This window comes from Medicago sativa, chromosome 2, assembly GCF_051527215.1.
Source record: "Medicago sativa cultivar Bolivia chromosome 2, Bolivia_mono, whole genome shotgun sequence".
NCBI classification, from domain to species: Eukaryota; Viridiplantae; Streptophyta; class Magnoliopsida; order Fabales; family Fabaceae; genus Medicago; species Medicago sativa.
The window spans coordinates 43,870,267-43,891,488 of NC_140750.1; positions in this window are offsets into that span (position 1 = coordinate 43,870,267).

Sequence of the window (21,222 nt, forward strand, 5' to 3'; positions counted from 1 at the left end):
AAATATTAATGTTGAATTTGTCCCTCCATGTCCTTTATTGCATAACATAATTTTTGAACCATTTTCGTTTTGAATTTGGCAAATAGAAAGCAATGAGATGACCTTTATCGCGAAAACGAGATTTTAGCTTATATTGTAACATGTTTGTTAAATATGAAGGTTGAACATGTCCCTCGATGTCCCTTGATGCGAAACATGATATGTGAACCTATTTGGTTTGAAATTCGGTAAAATGAAAGTATTGAAATGACCCTTGTCGCGAAAATGAAATGTTAGCCTATGTGGTTAGAAGTTTGATAAACAGTGAACTTGTCCCTCGATGTCCCTTGATGCGAAACATGATATGTGAACGTATTTGGTTTTGTATTCGGCAAAATGAAATTATTTGAATGACCATTGTCCTAAAAATGAGATTTTAGCCAATATGGTTAAAAGTTTGATAAATATTAATGTTGAATTTGTCCCTCGATGTCCTTTATTGCGTAACATAATATTTGAACCAATTTCAATTTAAATTTGGTAAATAGAAAGTAATGAGATGACCCTTATCGCGAAAACGAAATTTTAGCTTATATTGTTACATGTTTGTTAAATATAAAGGTTGAACATGTCCCTCGATGTCCCTTGATGCGAAACATGATATGTGAGCCTATTTGGTTTGAAATTCGGTAAAATGAAAGTATTGAAATGACCCTTGTCGCGAAAATGAAATGTTAGCCTATGTGGTTAGAAGTTTGATAAACAGTGAACTTGTCCCTCGATGTCCCTTGATGCGAAACATGATATGTGAACCTATTTGGTTTTATATTCGGAAAAATGAAAGTATTGGAATGACTTTGTCGCGAAAATGAGATTTTAGCCTATATGGTTAGAAGTTTGATAAAGGTTGAACTTGTCCCTCGATCTCCCTTGATACGAAACAAGATATGTGAACCTATTTGGTTTTGTATTCGGCAAAATGAAATTATTTGAATGACCATTGTCCCAAAAATGAGATTTTAGCCTATATAGTTAAAAGTTTGATAAATATTAATGTTGAATTTGTCCCTCGATGTCCTTTATTGCATAACATAATATTTGAACCAATTTCGTTTTAAATTTGGTAAATAGAAAGTAATGAGATGACCCTTATCGCGAAAACGAGATTTTAGCTTATATTGTTACATGTTTGTTAAATATGAAGGTTGATCATGTCCCTCGATGTTCCTTGATGCGAAACATGATATGTGAACCTATTTGGTTTGAAATTCGGTAAAATGAAAGTATTGAAATGACCCTTGTCGCGAAAATGAATTGTTAGCCTATGTGGTTAGAAGTTTGATAAACAGTGAACTTGTCCCTCGATGTCCCTTGATGCGTAACATGATATGTGAACCTATTTGGATTTATATTCGGAAAAATGAAAGTATTGGAATGACTTTGTCGCAAAAATGAGATTTTAGCTTATATGGTTAGAAGTTTGATAAAGGTTGAACTTGTCCCTCGATCTCCCTTGATACGAAACATGATATGTGAACCTATTTGGTTTTGTATTCGGCAAAATGAAATTATTTGAATGACCATTGTCCCAAAAATGAGATTTTAGCCTATATGGTTAAAAGTTTGATAAATATTAATGTTGAATTTGTCCCTCCATGTCCTTTATTGCATAACATAATTTTTGAACCAATTTCGTTTTAAATTTGGCAAATAGAAAGCAATGAGATGACCTTTATCGCGAAAACGAGATTTTAGCTTATATTGTAACATGTTTGTTAAATATGAAGGTTGAACATGTCCCTCGATGTCCCTTGATGCGAAACATGATATGTGAACCTATTTGGTTTGAAATTCGGTAAAATGAAAGTATTGAAATGACCCTTGTCGCGAAAATGAAATGTTAGCCTATGTGGTTAGAAGTTTGATAAACAGTGAACTTGTCCCTCGATGTCCCTTGATGCGAAACATGATATGTGAACCTATTTGGTTTTGTATTCGGCAAAATGAAATTATTTGAATGACCATTGTCCTAAAAATGAGATTTTAGCCAATATGGTTAAAAGTTTGATAAATATTAATGTTGAATTTGTCCCTCGATGTCCTTTATTGCGTAACATAATATTTGAACCAATTTCAATTTAAATTTGGTAAATAGAAAGTAATGAGATGACCCTTATCGCGAAAACGAAATTTTAGCTTATATTGTTACATGTTTGTTAAATATAAAGGTTGAACATGTCCCTCGATGTCCCTTGATGCGAAACATGATATGTGAGCCTATTTGGTTTGAAATTCGGTAAAATGAAAGTATTGAAATGACCCTTGTCGCGAAAATGAAATGTTAGCCTATGTGGTTAGAAGTTTGATAAACAGTGAACTTGTCCCTCGATGTCCCTTGCTGCGAAACATGATATGTGAACCTATTTGGTTTGAAATTCGATAAAATGAAAGTATTGAAATGACCCTTGTCGCGAAAAGGAAATGTTAGCCTATGTGGTTAGAGTTTGATAAACATTGAACTTATCCCTCGATGTCCCTTGATGCGAAACATGATATGTGAACCTATTTGGTTTTATATTCGGAAAAATGAAAGTATTGGAATGACTTTGTCGCGTAAATGAGATTTTAGCCTGTATGGTTAGAAGTTTGATAAAGGTTGAACTTGTCCCTCGATCTCCCTTGATACAAAACATGATATGTGAACCTATTTGGTTTTGTATTCGGAAAAATGAAAGTATTGGAATGACTTTGTCGCAAAAATGAGATTTTAGCTTATATGGTTAGAAGTTTGATAAAGGTTGAACTTGTCCCTCGATCTCCCTTGATACGAAACATGATATGTGAACCTATTTGGTTTTGTATTCGGAAAAATGAAAGTATTGGAATGACTTTGTCGCGAAAATGAGATTTTAGCCTATATGGCTAGAAGTTTGATAAAGGTTGAACTTGTCCCTCGATGTCCCTTGATGCGAAACATGATATGTGAACCTATTTGGTTTGAAATTCGGTAAAATGAAAGTATTGAAATGACCCTTGTCGCGAAAATGGAATGTTAGCCTATGTGGTTAGAAGTTTGATAAACAGTGAACTTGTCCCTCGATGTCCCTTGACGCGAAACATGATATGTGAACCTATTTGGTTTTATATTCGGAAAAATGAAAGTATTCGAATGACTTTGTCGCGAAAATGAGATTTTAGCCTATATGGTTAGAAGTTTGATAAAGGTTGAACTTGTCCCTCGATCTCCCTTGATACGAAACAAGATATGTGAACCTATTTGGTTTTGTATTCGGCAAAATGAAAGTATTGGAATGACTTTGTCGCAAAAATGAGATTTTAGCTTATATGGTTAGAAGTTTGATAAAGGTTGAACTTGTCCCTCGATCTCCCTCGATACGAAACATGATATGTGAACCTATTTGGTTTTGTATTCGGAAAAATGAAAGTATTGGAATGACTTTGTCGCGAAAATGAGATTTTAGCCTATATGGCTAGAAGTTTGATAAAGGTTGAACTTGTCCCTCGATGTCCCTTGATGCGAAACATGATATGTGAACCTATTTGGTTTGAAATTCGGTAAAATGAAAGTATTGAAATGACCCTTGTCGCGAAAATGGAATGTTAGCCTATGTGGTTAGAAGTTTGATAAACAGTGAACTTGTCCCTCGATGTCCCTTGATGCGAAACATGATATGTGAACCTATTTGGCTTTATATTCGGAAAAATGAAAGTATTGGAATGACTTTGTCGCGAAAATGAGATTTTAGCCTATATGGTTAGAAGTTTGATAAAGGTTGAACTTGTCCCTCGATCTCCCTTGATACGAAACAAGATATGTGAACCTATTTGGTTTTGTATTCGGCAAAATGAAATTATTTGAATGACCATTGTCCCAAAAATGAGATTTTAGCCTATATAGTTAAAAGTTTGATAAATATTAATGTTGAATTTGTCCCTCGATGTCCTTTATTGCATAACATAATATTTGAACCAATTTCGTTTTAAATTTGGTAAATAGAAAGTAATGAGATGACCCTTATCGCGAAAACGAGATTTTAGCTTATATTGTTACATGTTTGTTAAATATGAAGGTTGATCATGTCCCTCGATGTTCCTTGATGCGAAACATGATATGTGAACCTATTTGGTTTGAAATTCGGTAAAATGAAAGTATTGAAATGACCCTTGTCGCGAAAATGAATTGTTAGCCTATGTGGTTAGAAGTTTGATAAACAGTGAACTTGTCCCTCGATGTCCCTTGATGCGTAACATGATATGTGAACCTATTTGGATTTATATTCGGAAAAATGAAAGTATTGGAATGACTTTGTCGCAAAAATGAGATTTTAGCTTATATGGTTAGAAGTTTGATAATGGTTGAACTTGTCCCTCGATCTCCCTTGATACGAAACATGATATGTGAACCTATTTGGTTTTGTATTCGGCAAAATGAAATTATTTGAATGACCATTGTCCCAAAAATGAGATTTTAGCCTATATGGTTAAAAGTTTGATAAATATTAATGTTGAATTTGTCCCTCCATGTCCTTTATTGCATAACATAATTTTTGAACCATTTTCGTTTTGAATTTGGCAAATAGAAAGCAATGAGATGACCTTTATCGCGAAAACGAGATTTTAGCTTATATTGTAACATGTTTGTTAAATATGAAGGTTGAACATGTCCCTCGATGTCCCTTGATGCGAAACATGATATGTGAACCTATTTGGTTTGAAATTCGGTAAAATGAAAGTATTGAAATGACCCTTGTCGCGAAAATGAAATGTTAGCCTATGTGGTTAGAAGTTTGATAAACAGTGAACTTGTCCCTCGATGTCCCTTGATGCGAAACATGATATGTGAACCTATTTGGTTTTGTATTCGGCAAAATGAAATTATTTGAATGACCATTGTCCTAAAAATGAGATTTTAGCCAATATGGTTAAAAGTTTGATAAATATTAATGTTGAATTTGTCCCTCGATGTCCTTTATTGCGTAACATAATATTTGAACCAATTTCAATTTAAATTTGGTAAATAGAAAGTAATGAGATGACCCTTATCGCGAAAACGAAATTTTAGCTTATATTGTTACATGTTTGTTAAATATAAAGGTTGAACATGTCCCTCGATGTCCCTTGATGCGAAACATGATATGTGAGCCTATTTGGTTTGAAATTCGGTAAAATGAAAGTATTGAAATGACCCTTGTCGCGAAAATGAAATGTTAGCCTATGTGGTTAGAAGTTTGATAAACAGTGAACTTGTCCCTCGATGTCCCTTGATGCGAAACATGATATGTGAACCTATTTGGTTTGAAATTCGATAAAATGAAAGTATTGAAATGACCCTTGTCGCGAAAAGGAAATGTTAGCCTATGTGGTTAGAGTTTGATAAACAGTGAACTTATCCCTCGATGTTCCTTGATGCGAAACATGATATGTGAACCTATTTGGTTTTATATTCGGAAAAATGAAAGTATTGGAATGACTTTGTCGCGTAAATGAGATTTTAGCCTGTATGGTTAGAAGTTTGATAAAGGTTGAACTTGTCCCTCGATCTCCCTTGATACAAAACATGATATGTGAACCTATTTGGTTTTGTATTCGGAAAAATGAAAGTATTGGAATGACTTTGTCGCAAAAATGAGATTTTAGCTTATATGGTTAGAAGTTTGATAAAGGTTGAACTTGTCCCTCGATCTCCCTTGATACGAAACATGATATGTGAACCTATTTGGTTTTGTATTCGGAAAAATGAAAGTATTGGAATGACTTTGTCGCGAAAATGAGATTTTAGCCTATATGGCTAGAAGTTTGATAAAGGTTGAACTTGTCCCTCGATGTCCCTTGATGCGAAACATGATATGTGAACCTATTTGGTTTGAAATTCGGTAAAATGAAAGTATTGAAATGACCCTTGTCGCGAAAATGGAATGTTAGCCTATGTGGTTAGAAGTTTGATAAACAGTGAACTTGTCCCTCGATGTCCCTTGATGCGAAACATGATATGTGAACCTATTTGGTTTTATATTCGGAAAAATGAAAGTATTGGAATGACTTTGTCGCGAAAATGAGATTTTAGCCTATATGGTTAGAAGTTTGATAAAGGTTGAACTTGTCCCTCGATCTCCCTTGATACGAAACAAGATATGTGAACCTATTTGGTTTTGTATTCGGCAAAATGAAAGTATTGGAATGACTTTGTCGCAAAAATGAGATTTTAGCTTATATGGTTAGAAGTTTGATAAAGGTTGAACTTGTCCCTCGATCTCCCTCGATACGAAACATGATATGTGAACCTATTTGGTTTTGTATTCGGAAAAATGAAAGTATTGGAATGACTTTGTCGCGAAAATGAGATTTTAGCCTATATGGCTAGAAGTTTGATAAAGGTTGAACTTGTCCCTCGATGTCCCTTGATGCGAAACATGATATGTGAACCTATTTGGTTTGAAATTCGGTAAAATGAAAGTATTGAAATGACCCTTGTCGCGAAAATGGAATGTTAGCCTATGTGGTTAGAAGTTTGATAAACAGTGAACTTGTCCCTCGATGTCCCTTGATGCGAAACATGATATGTGAACCTATTTGGTTTTATATTCGGAAAAATGAAAGTATTGGAATGACTTTGTCGCGAAAATGAGATTTTAGCCTATATGGCTAGAAGTTTGATAAAGGTTGAACTTGTCCCTCGATGTCCCTTGATGTGAAACATGATATGTGAACCTATTTGGTTTGAAATTCGATAAAATGAAAGTATTGAAATGACCCTTGTCGCGAAAAGGAAATGTTAGCCTATGTGGTTAGAGTTTGATAAACAGTGAACTTATCCCTCGATGTCCCTTGATGCGAAACATGATATGTGAACCTATTTGGTTTTATATTCGGAAAAATTAAAGTATTGGAATGACTTTGTCGCGTAAATGAGATTTTAGCCTGTATGGTTAGAAGTTTGATAAAGGTTGAACTTGTCCCTCGATCTCCCTTGATACAAAACATGATATGTGAACCTATTTGGTTTTGTATTCGGAAAAATGAAAGTATTGGAATGACTTTGTCGCAAAAATGAGATTTTAGCTTATATGGTTAGAAGTTTGATAAAGGTTGAACTTGTCCCGCGATCTCCCTTGATACGAAACATGATATGAGAACCTATTTGGTTTTGTATTCGGAAAAATGAAAGTATTGGAATGACTTTGTCGCGAAAATGAGATTTTAGCCTATATGGCTAGAAGTTTGATAAAGGTTGAACTTGTCCCTCGATGTCCCTTGATGCGAAACATGATATGTGAACCTATTTGGTTTTATATTCGGAAAAATGAAAGTATTGGAATGACTTTGTCGCGAAAATGAGATTTTAGCCTATATGGTTAGAAGTTTGATAAAGGTTGAACTTGTCCCTCGATCTCCCTTGATACGAAACATGATATGTGAACCTATTTGGTTTTGTATTCGGCAAAATGAAATTATTTGAATGACCATTGTCCCAAAAATGAGATTTTAGCCTATATAGTTAAAAGTTTGATAAATATTAATGTTGAATTTGTCCCTCGATGTCCTTTATTGCATAACATAATATTTGAACCAATTTCGTTTTAAATTTGGTAAATAGAAAGTAATGAGATGACCCTTATCGCGAAAACGAGATTTTAGCTTATATTGTTACATGTTTGTTAAATATGAAGGTTGATCATGTCCCTCGATGTTCCTTGATGCGAAACATGATATGTGAACCTATTTGGTTTGAAATTCGGTAAAATGAAAGTATTGAAATGACCCTTGTCGCGAAAATGAATTGTTAGCCTATGTGGTTAGAAGTTTGATAAACAGTGAACTTGTCCCTCGATGTCCCTTGATGCGTAACATGATATGTGAACCTATTTGGATTTATATTCGGAAAAATGAAAGTATTGGAATGACTTTGTCGCAAAAATGAGATTTTAGCTTATATGGTTAGAAGTTTGATGAAGGTTGAACTTGTCCCTCGATCTCCCTTGATACGAAACATGATATGTGAATCTATTTGGTTTTGTATTCGGCGAAATGAAATTATTTGAATGACCATTGTCCCAAAAATGAAATTTTAGCCTATATTGTTAAAAGTTTGATAAATATTAATGTTGAATTTGTCCCTCCATGTCCTTTATTGCATAACATAATTTTTGAACCAATTTCGTTTTGAATTTGGCAAATAGAAAGCAATGAGATGACCTTTATCGCGAAAACGAGATTTTAGCTTATATTGTAACATGTTTGTTAAATATGAAGGTTGAACATGTCCCTCGATGTCCCTTGATGCGAAACATGATATGTGAACCTATTTGGTTTGAAATTCGGTAAAATGAAAGTATTGAAATGACCCTTGTCGCGAAAATGAAATGTTAGCCTATGTGGTTAGAAGTTTGATAAACAGTGAACTTGTCCCTCGATGTCCCTTGATGCGAAACATGATATGTGAACCTATTTGGTTTGAAATTCGATAAAATGAAAGTATTGAAATGACCCTTGTCGCGAAAAGGAAATGTTAGCCTATGTGGTTAGAGTTTGATAAACAGTGAACTTATCCCTCGATGTCCCTTGATGCGAAACATGATATGTGAACCTATTTGGTTTTATATTCGGAAAAATTAAAGTATTGGAATGACTTTGTCGCGTAAATGAGATTTTAGCCTGTATGGTTAGAAGTTTGATAAAGGTTGAACTTGTCCCTCGATCTCCCTTGATACAAAACATGATATGTGAACCTATTTGGTTTTGTATTCGGAAAAATGAAAGTATTGGAATGACTTTGTCGCAAAAATGAGATTTTAGCTTATATGGTTAGAAGTTTGATAAAGGTTGAACTTGTCCCTCGATCTCCCTTGATACGAAACATGATATGAGAACCTATTTGGTTTTGTATTCGGAAAAATGAAAGTATTGGAATGACTTTGTCGCGAAAATGAGATTTTAGCCTATATGGCTAGAAGTTTGATAAAGGTTGAACTTGTCCCTCGATGTCCCTTGATGCGAAACATGATATGTGAACCTATTTGGTTTTATATTCGGAAAAATGAAAGTATTGGAATGACTTTGTCGCGAAAATGAGATTTTAGCCTATATGGTTAGAAGTTTGATAAAGGTTGAACTTGTCCCTCGATCTCCCTTGATACGAAACATGATATGTGAACCTATTTGGTTTTGTATTCGGCAAAATGAAATTATTTGAATGACCATTGTCCCAAAAATGAGATTTTAGCCTATATAGTTAAAAGTTTGATAAATATTAATGTTGAATTTGTCCCTCGATGTCCTTTATTGCATAACATAATATTTGAACCAATTTCGTTTTAAATTTGGTAAATAGAAAGTAATGAGATGACCCTTATCGCGAAAACGAGATTTTAGCTTATATTGTTACATGTTTGTTAAATATGAAGGTTGATCATGTCCCTCGATGTTCCTTGATGCGAAACATGATATGTGAACCTATTTGGTTTGAAATTCGGTAAAATGAAAGTATTGAAATGACCCTTGTCGCGAAAATGAAATGTTAGCCTATGTGGTTAGAAGTTTGATAAACAGTGAACTTGTCCCTCGATGTCCCTTGATGCGTAACATGATATGTGAACCTATTTGGATTTATATTCGGAAAAATGAAAGTATTGGAATGACTTTGTCGCAAAAATGAGATTTTAGCTTATATGGTTAGAAGTTTGATAAAGGTTGAACTTGTCCCTCGATCTCCCTTGATACGAAACATGATATGTGAACCTATTTGGTTTTGTATTCGGCGAAATGAAATTATTTGAATGACCATTGTCCCAAAAATGAGATTTTAGCCTATATGGTTAAAAGTTTGATAAATATTAATGTTGAATTTGTCCCTCCATGTCCTTTATTGCATAACATAATTTTTGAACCAATTTCGTTTTGAATTTGGCAAATAGAAAGCAATGAGATGACCTTTATCGCGAAAACGAGATTTTAGCTTATATTGTAACATGTTTGTTAAATATGAAGGTTGAACATGTCCCTCGATGTCCCTTGATGCGAAACATGATATGTGAACCTATTTGGTTTGAAATTCGGTAAAATGAAAGTATTGAAATGACCCTTGTCGCGAAAATGAAATGTTAGCCTATGTGGTTAGAAGTTTGATAAACAGTGAACTTGTCCCTCGATGTCCCTTGATGCGAAACATGATATGTGAACCTATTTGGTTTGAAATTCGATAAAATGAAAGTATTGAAATGACCCTTGTCGCGAAAAGGAAATGTTAGCCTATGTGGTTAGAGTTTGATAAACAGTGAACTTATCCCTCGATGTCCCTTGATGCGAAACATGATATGTGAACCTATTTGGTTTTATATTCGGAAAAATTAAAGTATTGGAATGACTTTGTCGCGTAAATGAGATTTTAGCCTGTATGGTTAGAAGTTTGATAAAGGTTGAACTTGTCCCTCGATCTCCCTTGATACAAAACATGATATGTGAACCTATTTGGTTTTGTATTCGGAAAAATGAAAGTATTGGAATGACTTTGTCGCAAAAATGAGATTTTAGCTTATATGGTTAGAAGTTTGATAAAGGTTGAACTTGTCCCTCGATCTCCCTTGATACGAAACATGATATGAGAACCTATTTGGTTTTGTATTCGGAAAAATGAAAGTATTGGAATGACTTTGTCGCGAAAATGAGATTTTAGCCTATATGGCTAGAAGTTTGATAAAGGTTGAACTTGTCCCTCGATGTCCCTTGATGCGAAACATGATATGTGAACCTATTTGGTTTTATATTCGGAAAAATGAAAGTATTGGAATGACTTTGTCGCGAAAATGAGATTTTAGCCTATATGGTTAGAAGTTTGATAAAGGTTGAACTTGTCCCTCGATCTCCCTTGATACGAAACATGATATGTGAACCTATTTGGTTTTGTATTCGGCAAAATGAAATTATTTGAATGACCATTGTCCCAAAAATGAGATTTTAGCCTATATAGTTAAAAGTTTGATAAATATTAATGTTGAATTTGTCCCTCGATGTCCTTTATTGCATAACATAATATTTGAACCAATTTCGTTTTAAATTTGGTAAATAGAAAGTAATGAGATGACCCTTATCGCGAAAACGAGATTTTAGCTTATATTGTTACATGTTTGTTAAATATGAAGGTTGATCATGTCCCTCGATGTTCCTTGATGCGAAACATGATATGTGAACCTATTTGGTTTGAAATTCGGTAAAATGAAAGTATTGAAATGACCCTTGTCGCGAAAATGAAATGTTAGCCTATGTGGTTAGAAGTTTGATAAACAGTGAACTTGTCCCTCGATGTCCCTTGATGCGTAACATGATATGTGAACCTATTTGGATTTATATTCGGAAAAATGAAAGTATTGGAATGACTTTGTCGCAAAAATGAGATTTTAGCTTATATGGTTAGAAGTTTGATAAAGGTTGAACTTGTCCCTCGATCTCCCTTGATACGAAACATGATATGTGAACCTATTTGGTTTTGTATTCGGCGAAATGAAATTATTTGAATGACCATTGTCCCAAAAATGAGATTTTAGCCTATATGGTTAAAAGTTTGATAAATATTAATGTTGAATTTGTCCCTCCATGTCCTTTATTGCATAACATAATTTTTGAACCAATTTCGTTTTGAATTTGGCAAATAGAAAGCAATGAGATGACCTTTATCGCGAAAACGAGATTTTAGCTTATATTGTAACATGTTTGTTAAATATAAAGGTTGAACATGTCCCTCGATGTCCCTTGATGCGAAACATGATATGTGAGCCTATTTGGTTTGAAATTCGATAAAATGAAAGTATTGAAATGACCCTTGTCGCGAAAATGAAATGTTAGCCTATGTGGTTAGAAGTTTGATAAACAGTGAACTTGTCCCTAGATGTCCCTTGATGCGTAACATGATATGTGAACCTATTTGGATTTATATTCGGAAAAATGAAAGTATTGGAATGACTTTGTCGCAAAAATGAGATTTTAGCTTATATGGTTAGAAGTTTGATAAAGGTTGAACTTGTCCCTCGATCTCCCTTGATACGAAACATGATATGTGAACCTATTTGGTTTTGTATTCGGCAAAATGAAATTATTTGAATGACCATTGTCCCAAAAATGAGATTTTAGCCTATATGGTTAAAAGTTTGATAAATATTAATGTTGAATTTGTCCCTCCATGTCCTTTATTGCATAACATAATTTTTGAACCAATTTCGTTTTGAATTTGGCAAATAGAAAGCAATGAGATGACCTTTATCGCGAAAACGAGATTTTAGCTTATATTGTAACATGTTTGTTAAATATGAAGGTTGGACATGTCCCTCGATGTCCCTTGATGCGAAACATGATATGTGAACCTATTTGGTTTGAAATTCGGTAAAATGAAAGTATTGAAATGACCCTTGTCGCGAAAATGAAATGTTAGCCTATGTGGTTAGAAGTTTGATAAACAGTGAACTTGTCCCTCAATGTCCCTTGATGCGAAACATGATATGTGAACCTATTTGGTTTGAAATTCGATAAAATGAAAGTATTGAAATGACCCTTGTCGCGAAAAGGAAATGTTAGCCTATGTGGTTAGAGTTTGATAAACAGTGAACTTATCCCTCGATGTCCCTTGATGCGAAACATGATATGTGAACCTATTTGGTTTTATATTCGGAAAAATTAAAGTATTGGAATGACTTTGTCGCGTAAATGAGATTTTAGCCTGTATGGTTAGAAGTTTGATAAAGGTTGAACTTGTCCCTCGATCTCCCTTGATACAAAACATGATATGTGAACCTATTTGGTTTTGTATTCGGAAAAATGAAAGTATTGGAATGACTTTGTCGCAAAAATGAGATTTTAGCTTATATGGTTAGAAGTTTGATAAAGGTTGAACTTGTCCCTCGATCTCCCTTGATACGAAACATGATATGAGAACCTATTTGGTTTTGTATTCGGAAAAATGAAAGTATTGGAATGACTTTGTCGCGAAAATGAGATTTTAGCCTATATGGCTAGAAGTTTGATAAAGGTTGAACTTGTCCCTCGATGTCCCTTGATGCGAAACATGATATGTGAACCTATTTGGTTTTATATTCGGAAAAATGAAAGTATTGGAATGACTTTGTCGCGAAAATGAGATTTTAGCCTATATGGTTAGAAGTTTGATAAAGGTTGAACTTGTCCCTCGATCTCCCTTGATACGAAACATGATATGTGAACCTATTTGGTTTTGTATTCGGCAAAATGAAATTATTTGAATGACCATTGTCCCAAAAATGAGATTTTAGCCTATATAGTTAAAAGTTTGATAAATATTAATGTTGAATTTGTCCCTCGATGTCCTTTATTGCATAACATAATATTTGAACCAATTTCGTTTTAAATTTGGTAAATAGAAAGTAATGAGATGACCCTTATCGCGAAAACGAGATTTTAGCTTATATTGTTACATGTTTGTTAAATATGAAGGTTGATCATGTCCCTCGATGTTCCTTGATGCGAAACATGATATGTGAACCTATTTGGTTTGAAATTCGGTAAAATGAAAGTATTGAAATGACCCTTGTCGCGAAAATGAAATGTTAGCCTATGTGGTTAGAAGTTTGATAAACAGTGAACTTGTCCCTCGATGTCCCTTGATGCGTAACATGATATGTGAACCTATTTGGATTTATATTCGGAAAAATGAAAGTATTGGAATGACTTTGTCGCAAAAATGAGATTTTAGCTTATATGGTTAGAAGTTTGATAAAGGTTGAACTTGTCCCTCGATCTCCCTTGATACGAAACATGATATGTGAACCTATTTGGTTTTGTATTCGGCGAAATGAAATTATTTGAATGACCATTGTCCCAAAAATGAGATTTTAGCCTATATGGTTAAAAGTTTGATAAATATTAATGTTGAATTTGTCCCTCCATGTCCTTTATTGCATAACATAATTTTTGAACCAATTTCGTTTTGAATTTGGCAAATAGAAAGCAATGAGATGACCTTTATCGCGAAAACGAGATTTTAGCTTATATTGTAACATGTTTGTTAAATATAAAGGTTGAACATGTCCCTCGATGTCCCTTGATGCGAAACATGATATGTGAGCCTATTTGGTTTGAAATTCGATAAAATGAAAGTATTGAAATGACCCTTGTCGCGAAAATGAAATGTTAGCCTATGTGGTTAGAAGTTTGATAAACAGTGAACTTGTCCCTCGATGTCCCTTGATGCGTAACATGATATGTGAACCTATTTGGATTTATATTCGGAAAAATGAAAGTATTGGAATGACTTTGTCGCAAAAATGAGATTTTAGCTTATATGGTTAGAAGTTTGATAAAGGTTGAACTTGTCCCTCGATCTCCCTTGATACGAAACATGATATGTGAACCTATTTGGTTTTGTATTCGGCAAAATGAAATTATTTGAATGACCATTGTCCCAAAAATGAGATTTTAGCCTATATGGTTAAAAGTTTGATAAATATTAATGTTGAATTTGTCCCTCCATGTCCTTTATTGCATAACATAATTTTTGAACCAATTTCGTTTTGAATTTGGCAAATAGAAAGCAATGAGATGACCTTTATCGCGAAAACGAGATTTTAGCTTATATTGTAACATGTTTGTTAAATATGAAGGTTGGACATGTCCCTCGATGTCCCTTGATGCGAAACATGATATGTGAACCTATTTGGTTTGAAATTCGGTAAAATGAAAGTATTGAAATGACCCTTGTCGCGAAAATGAAATGTTAGCCTATGTGGTTAGAAGTTTGATAAACAGTGAACTTGTCCCTCGATGTCCCTTGATGCGAAACATGATATGTGAACCTATTTGGTTTGAAATTCGATAAAATGAAAGTATTGAAATGACCCTTGTCGCGAAAAGGAAATGTTAGCCTATGTGGTTAGAGTTTGATAAACAGTGAACTTATCCCTCGATGTCCCTTGATGCGAAACATGATATGTGAACCTATTTGGTTTTATATTCGGAAAAATTAAAGTATTGGAATGACTTTGTCGCGTAAATGAGATTTTAGCCTGTATGGTTAGAAGTTTGATAAAGGTTGAACTTGTCCCTCGATCTCCCTTGATACAAAACATGATATGTGAACCTATTTGGTTTTGTATTCGAAAAAATGAAAGTATTGGAATGACTTTGTCGCAAAAATGAGATTTTAGCTTATATGGTTAGAAGTTTGATAAAGGTTGAACTTGTCCCTCGATCTCCCTTGATACGAAACATGATATGAGAACCTATTTGGTTTTGTATTCGGAAAAATGAAAGTATTGGAATGACTTTGTCGCGAAAATGAGATTTTAGCCTATATGGCTAGAAGTTTGATAAAGGTTGAACTTGTCCCTCGATGTCCCTTGATGCGAAACATGATATGTGAACCTATTTGGTTTTATATTCGGAAAAATGAAAGTATTGGAATGACTTTGTCGCGAAAATGAGATTTTAGCCTATATGGTTAGAAGTTTGATAAAGGTTGAACTTGTCCCTCGATCTCCCTTGATACGAAACATGATATGTGAACCTATTTGGTTTTGTATTCGGCAAAATGAAATTATTTGAATGACCATTGTCCCAAAAATGAGATTTTAGCCTATATAGTTAAAAGTTTGATAAATATTAATGTTGAATTTGTCCCTCGATGTCCTTTATTGCATAACATAATATTTGAACCAATTTCGTTTTAAATTTGGTAAATAGAAAGTAATGAGATGACCCTTATCGCGAAAACGAGATTTTAGCTTATATTGTTACATGTTTGTTAAATATGAAGGTTGATCATGTCCCTCGATGTTCCTTGATGCGAAACATGATATGTGAACCTATTTGGTTTGAAATTCGGTAAAATGAAAGTATTGAAATGACCCTTGTCGCGAAAATGAAATGTTAGCCTATGTGGTTAGAAGTTTGATAAACAGTGAACTTGTCCCTCGATGTCCCTTGATGCGTAACATGATATGTGAACCTATTTGGATTTATATTCGGAAAAATGAAAGTATTGGAATGACTTTGTCGCAAAAATGAGATTTTAGCTTATATGGTTAGAAGTTTGATAAAGGTTGAACTTGTCCCTCGATCTCCCTTGATACGAAACATGATATGTGAACCTATTTGGTTTTGTATTCGGCGAAATGAAATTATTTGAATGACCATTGTCCCAAAAATGAGATTTTAGCCTATATGGTTAAAAGTTTGATAAATATTAATGTTGAATTTGTCCCTCCATGTCCTTTATTGCATAACATAATTTTTGAACCAATTTCGTTTTGAATTTGGCAAATAGAAAGCAATGAGATGACCTTTATCGCGAAAACGAGATTTTAGCTTATATTGTAACATGTTTGTTAAATATAAAGGTTGAACATGTCCCTCGATGTCCCTTGATGCGAAACATGATATGTGAGCCTATTTGGTTTGAAATTCGATAAAATGAAAGTATTGAAATGACCCTTGTCGCGAAAATGAAATGTTAGCCTATGTGGTTAGAAGTTTGATAAACAGTGAACTTGTCCCTCGATGTCCCTTGATGCGTAACATGATATGTGAACCTATTTGGATTTATATTCGGAAAAATGAAAGTATTGGAATGACTTTGTCGCAAAAATGAGATTTTAGCTTATATGGTTAGAAGTTTGATAAAGGTTGAACTTGTCCCTCGATCTCCCTTGATACGAAACATGATATGTGAACCTATTTGGTTTTGTATTCGGCAAAATGAAATTATTTGAATGACCATTGTCCCAAAAATGAGATTTTAGCCTATATGGTTAAAAGTTTGATAAATATTAATGTTGAATTTGTCCCTCCATGTCCTTTATTGCATAACATAATTTTTGAACCAATTTCGTTTTGAATTTGGCAAATAGAAAGCAATGAGATGACCTTTATCGCGAAAACGAGATTTTAGCTTATATTGTAACATGTTTGTTAAATATGAAGGTTGGACATGTCCCTCGATGTCCCTTGATGCGAAACATGATATGTGAACCTATTTGGTTTGAAATTCGGTAAAATGAAAGTATTGAAATGACCCTTGTCGCGAAAATGAAATGTTAGCCTATGTGGTTAGAAGTTTGATAAACAGTGAACTTGTCCCTCGATGTCCCTTGATGCGAAACATGATATGTGAACCTATTTGGTTTGAAATTCGATAAAATGAAAGTATTGAAATGACCCTTGTCGCGAAAAGGAAATGTTAGCCTATGTGGTTAGAGTTTGATAAACAGTGAACTTATCCCTCGATGTCCCTTGATGCGAAACATGATATGTGAACCTATTTGGTTTTATATTCGGAAAAATTAAAGTATTGGAGTGACTTTGTCGCGTAAATGAGATTTTAGCCTGTATGGTTAGAAGTTTGATAAAGGTTGAACTTGTCCCTCGATCTCCCTTGATACAAAACATGATATGTGAACCTATTTGGTTTTGTATTCGGAAAAATGAAAGTATTGGAATGACTTTGTCGCAAAAATGAGATTTTAGCTTATATGGTTAGAAGTTTGATAAAGGTTGAACTTGTCCCTCGATCTCCCTTGATACGAAACATGATATGAGAACCTATTTGGTTTTGTATTCGGAAAAATGAAAGTATTGGAATGACTTTGTCGCGAAAATGAGATTTTAGCCTATATGGCTAGAAGTTTGATAAAGGTTGAACTTGTCCCTCGATGTCCCTTGATGCGAAACATGATATGTGAACCTATTTGGTTTTATATTCGGAAAAATGAAAGTATTGGAATGACTTTGTCGCGAAAATGAGATTTTAGCCTATATGGTTAGAAGTTTGATAAAGGTTGAACTTGTCCCTCGATCTCCCTTGATACGAAACATGATATGTGAACCTATTTGGTTTTGTATTCGGCAAAATGAAATTATTTGAATGACCATTGTCCCAAAAATGAGATTTTAGCCTATATAGTTAAAAGTTTGATAAATATTAATGTTGAATTTGTCCCTCGATGTCCTTTATTGCATAACATAATATTTGAACCAATTTCGTTTTAAATTTGGTAAATAGAAAGTAATGAGATGACCCTTATCGCGAAAACGAGATTTTAGCTTATATTGTTACATGTTTGTTAAATATGAAGGTTGATCATGTCCCTCGATGTTCCTTGATGCGAAACATGATATGTGAACCTATTTGGTTTGAAATTCGGTAAAATGAAAGTATTGAAATGACCCTTGTCGCGAAAATGAAATGTTAGCCTATGTGGTTAGAAGTTTGATAAACAGTGAACTTGTCCCTCGATGTCCCTTGATGCGTAACATGATATGTGAACCTATTTGGATTTATATTCGGAAAAATGAAAGTATTGGAATGACTTTGTCGCAAAAATGAGATTTTAGCTTATATGGTTAGAAGTTTGATAAAGGTTGAACTTGTCCCTCGATCTCCCTTGATACGAAACATGATATGTGAACCTATTTGGTTTTGTATTCGGCGAAATGAAATTATTTGAATGACCATTGTCCCAAAAATGAGATTTTAGCCTATATGGTTAAAAGTTTGATAAATATTAATGTTGAATTTGTCCCTCCATGTCCTTTATTGCATAACATAATTTTTGAACCAATTTCGTTTTGAATTTGGCAAATAGAAAGCAATGAGATGACCTTTATCGCGAAAACGAGATTTTAGCTTATATTGTAACATGTTTGTTAAATATAAAGGTTGAACATGTCCCTCGATGTCCCTTGATGCGAAACATGATATGTGAGCCTATTTGGTTTGAAATTCGATAAAATGAAAGTATTGAAATGACCCTTGTCGCGAAAATGAAATGTTAGCCTATGTGGTTAGAAGTTTGATAAACAGTGAACTTGTCCCTCGATGTCCCTTGATGCGTAACATGATATGTGAACCTATTTGGATTTATATTCGGAAAAATGAAAGTATTGGAATGACTTTGTCGCAAAAATGAGATTTTAGCTTATATGGTTAGAAGTTTGATAAAGGTTGAACTTGTCCCTCGATCTCCCTTGATACGAAACATGATATGTGAACCTATTTGGTTTTGTATTCGGCAAAATGAAATTATTTGAATGACCATTGTCCCAAAAATGAGATTTTAGCCTATATGGTTAAAAGTTTGATAAATATTAATGTTGAATTTGTCCCTCCATGTCCTTTATTGCATAACATAATTTTTGAACCAATTTCGTTTTGAATTTGGCAAATAGAAAGCAATGAGATGACCTTTATCGCGAAAACGAGATTTTAGCTTATATTGTAACATGTTTGTTAAATATAAAGGTTGAACATGTCCCTCGATGTCCCTTGATGCGAAACATGATATGTGAGCCTATTTGGTTTGAAATTCGATAAAATGAAAGTATTGAAATGACCCTTGTCGCGAAAATGAAATGTTAGCCTATGTGGTTAGAAGTTTGATAAACAGTGAACTTGTCCCTCGATGTCCCTTGATGCGTAACATGATATGTGAACCTATCTGGATTTATATTCGGAAAAATGAAAGTATTGGAATGACTTTGTCGCAAAAATGAGATTTTAGCTTATATGGTTAGAAGTTTGATAAAGGTTGAACTTGTCCCTCGATCTCCCTTGATACGAAACATGATATGTGAACCTATTTGGTTTTGTATTCGGCAAAATGAAATTATTTGAATGACCATTGTCCCAAAAATGAGATTTTAGCCTATATGGTTAAAAGTTTGATAAATATTAATGTTGAATTTGTCCCTCCATGTCCTTTATTGCATAACATAATTTTTGAACCAATTTCGTTTTGAATTTGGCAAATAGAAAGCAATGAGATGACCTTTATCGCGAAAACGAGATTTTAGCTTATATTGTAACATGTTTGTTAAATATAAAGGTTGAACATGTCCCTCGATGTCCCTTGATGCGAAACATGATATGTGAGCCTATTTGGTTTGAAATTCGATAAAATGAAAGTATTGAAATGACCCTTGTCGCGAAAATGAAATGTTAGCCTATGTGGTTAGAAGTTTGATAAACAGTGAACTTGTCCCTCGATGTCCCTTGATGCGTAACATGATATGTGAACCTATTTGGATTTATATTCGGAAAAATGAAAGTATTGGAATGACTTTGTCGCAAAAATGAGATTTTAGCTTATATGGTTAGAAGTTTGATAAAGGTTGAACTTGTCCCTCGATCTCCCTTGATACGAAACATGATATGTGAACCTATTTGGTTTTGTATTCGGCAAAATGAAATTATTTGAATGACCATTGTCCCAAAAATGAGATTTTAGCCTATATGGTTAAAAGTTTGATAAATATTAATGTTGAATTTGTCCCTCCATGTCCTTTATTGCATAACATAATTTTTGAACCAATTTCGTTTTGAATTTGGCAAATAGAAAGCAATGAGATGACCTTTATCGCGAAAACGAGATTTTAGCTTATATTGTAACATGTTTGTTAAATATGAAGGTTGGACATGTCCCTCGATGTCCCTTGATGCGAAACATGATATGTGAACCTATTTGGTTTGAAATTCGGTAAAATGAAAGTATTGAAATGACCCTTGTCGCGAAAATGAAATGTTAGCCTATGTGGTTAGAAGTTTGATAAACAGTGAACTTGTCCCTCGATGTCCCTTGATGCGAAACATGATATGTGAACCTATTTGGTTTGAAATTCGATAAAATGAAAGTATTGAAATGACCCTTGTCGCGAAAAGGAAATGTTAGCCTATGTGGTTAGAGTTTGATAAACAGTGAACTTATCCCTCGATGTCCCTTGATGCGAAACATGATATGTGAACCTATTTGGTTTTATATTCGGAAAAATTAAAGTATTGGAATGACTTTGTCGCGTAAATGAGATTTTAGCCTGTATGGTTAGAAGTTTGATAAAGGTTGAACTTGTCCCTCGATCTCCCTTGATACAAAACATGATATGTGAACCTATTTGGTTTTGTATTCGGAAAAATGAAAGTATTGGAATGACTTTGTCGCAAAAATGAGATTTTAGCTTATATGGTTAGAAGTTTGATAAAGGTTGAACTTGTCCCTCGATCTCCCTTGATACGAAACATGATATGAGAACCTATTTGGTTTTGTATTCGGAAAAATGAAAGTATTGGAATGACTTTGTCGCGAAAATGAGATTTTAGCCTATATGGCTAGAAGTTTGATAAAGGTTGAACTTGTCCCTCGATGTCCCTTGATGCGAAACATGATATGTGAACCTATTTGGTTTTATATTCGGAAAAATGAAAGTATTGGAATGACT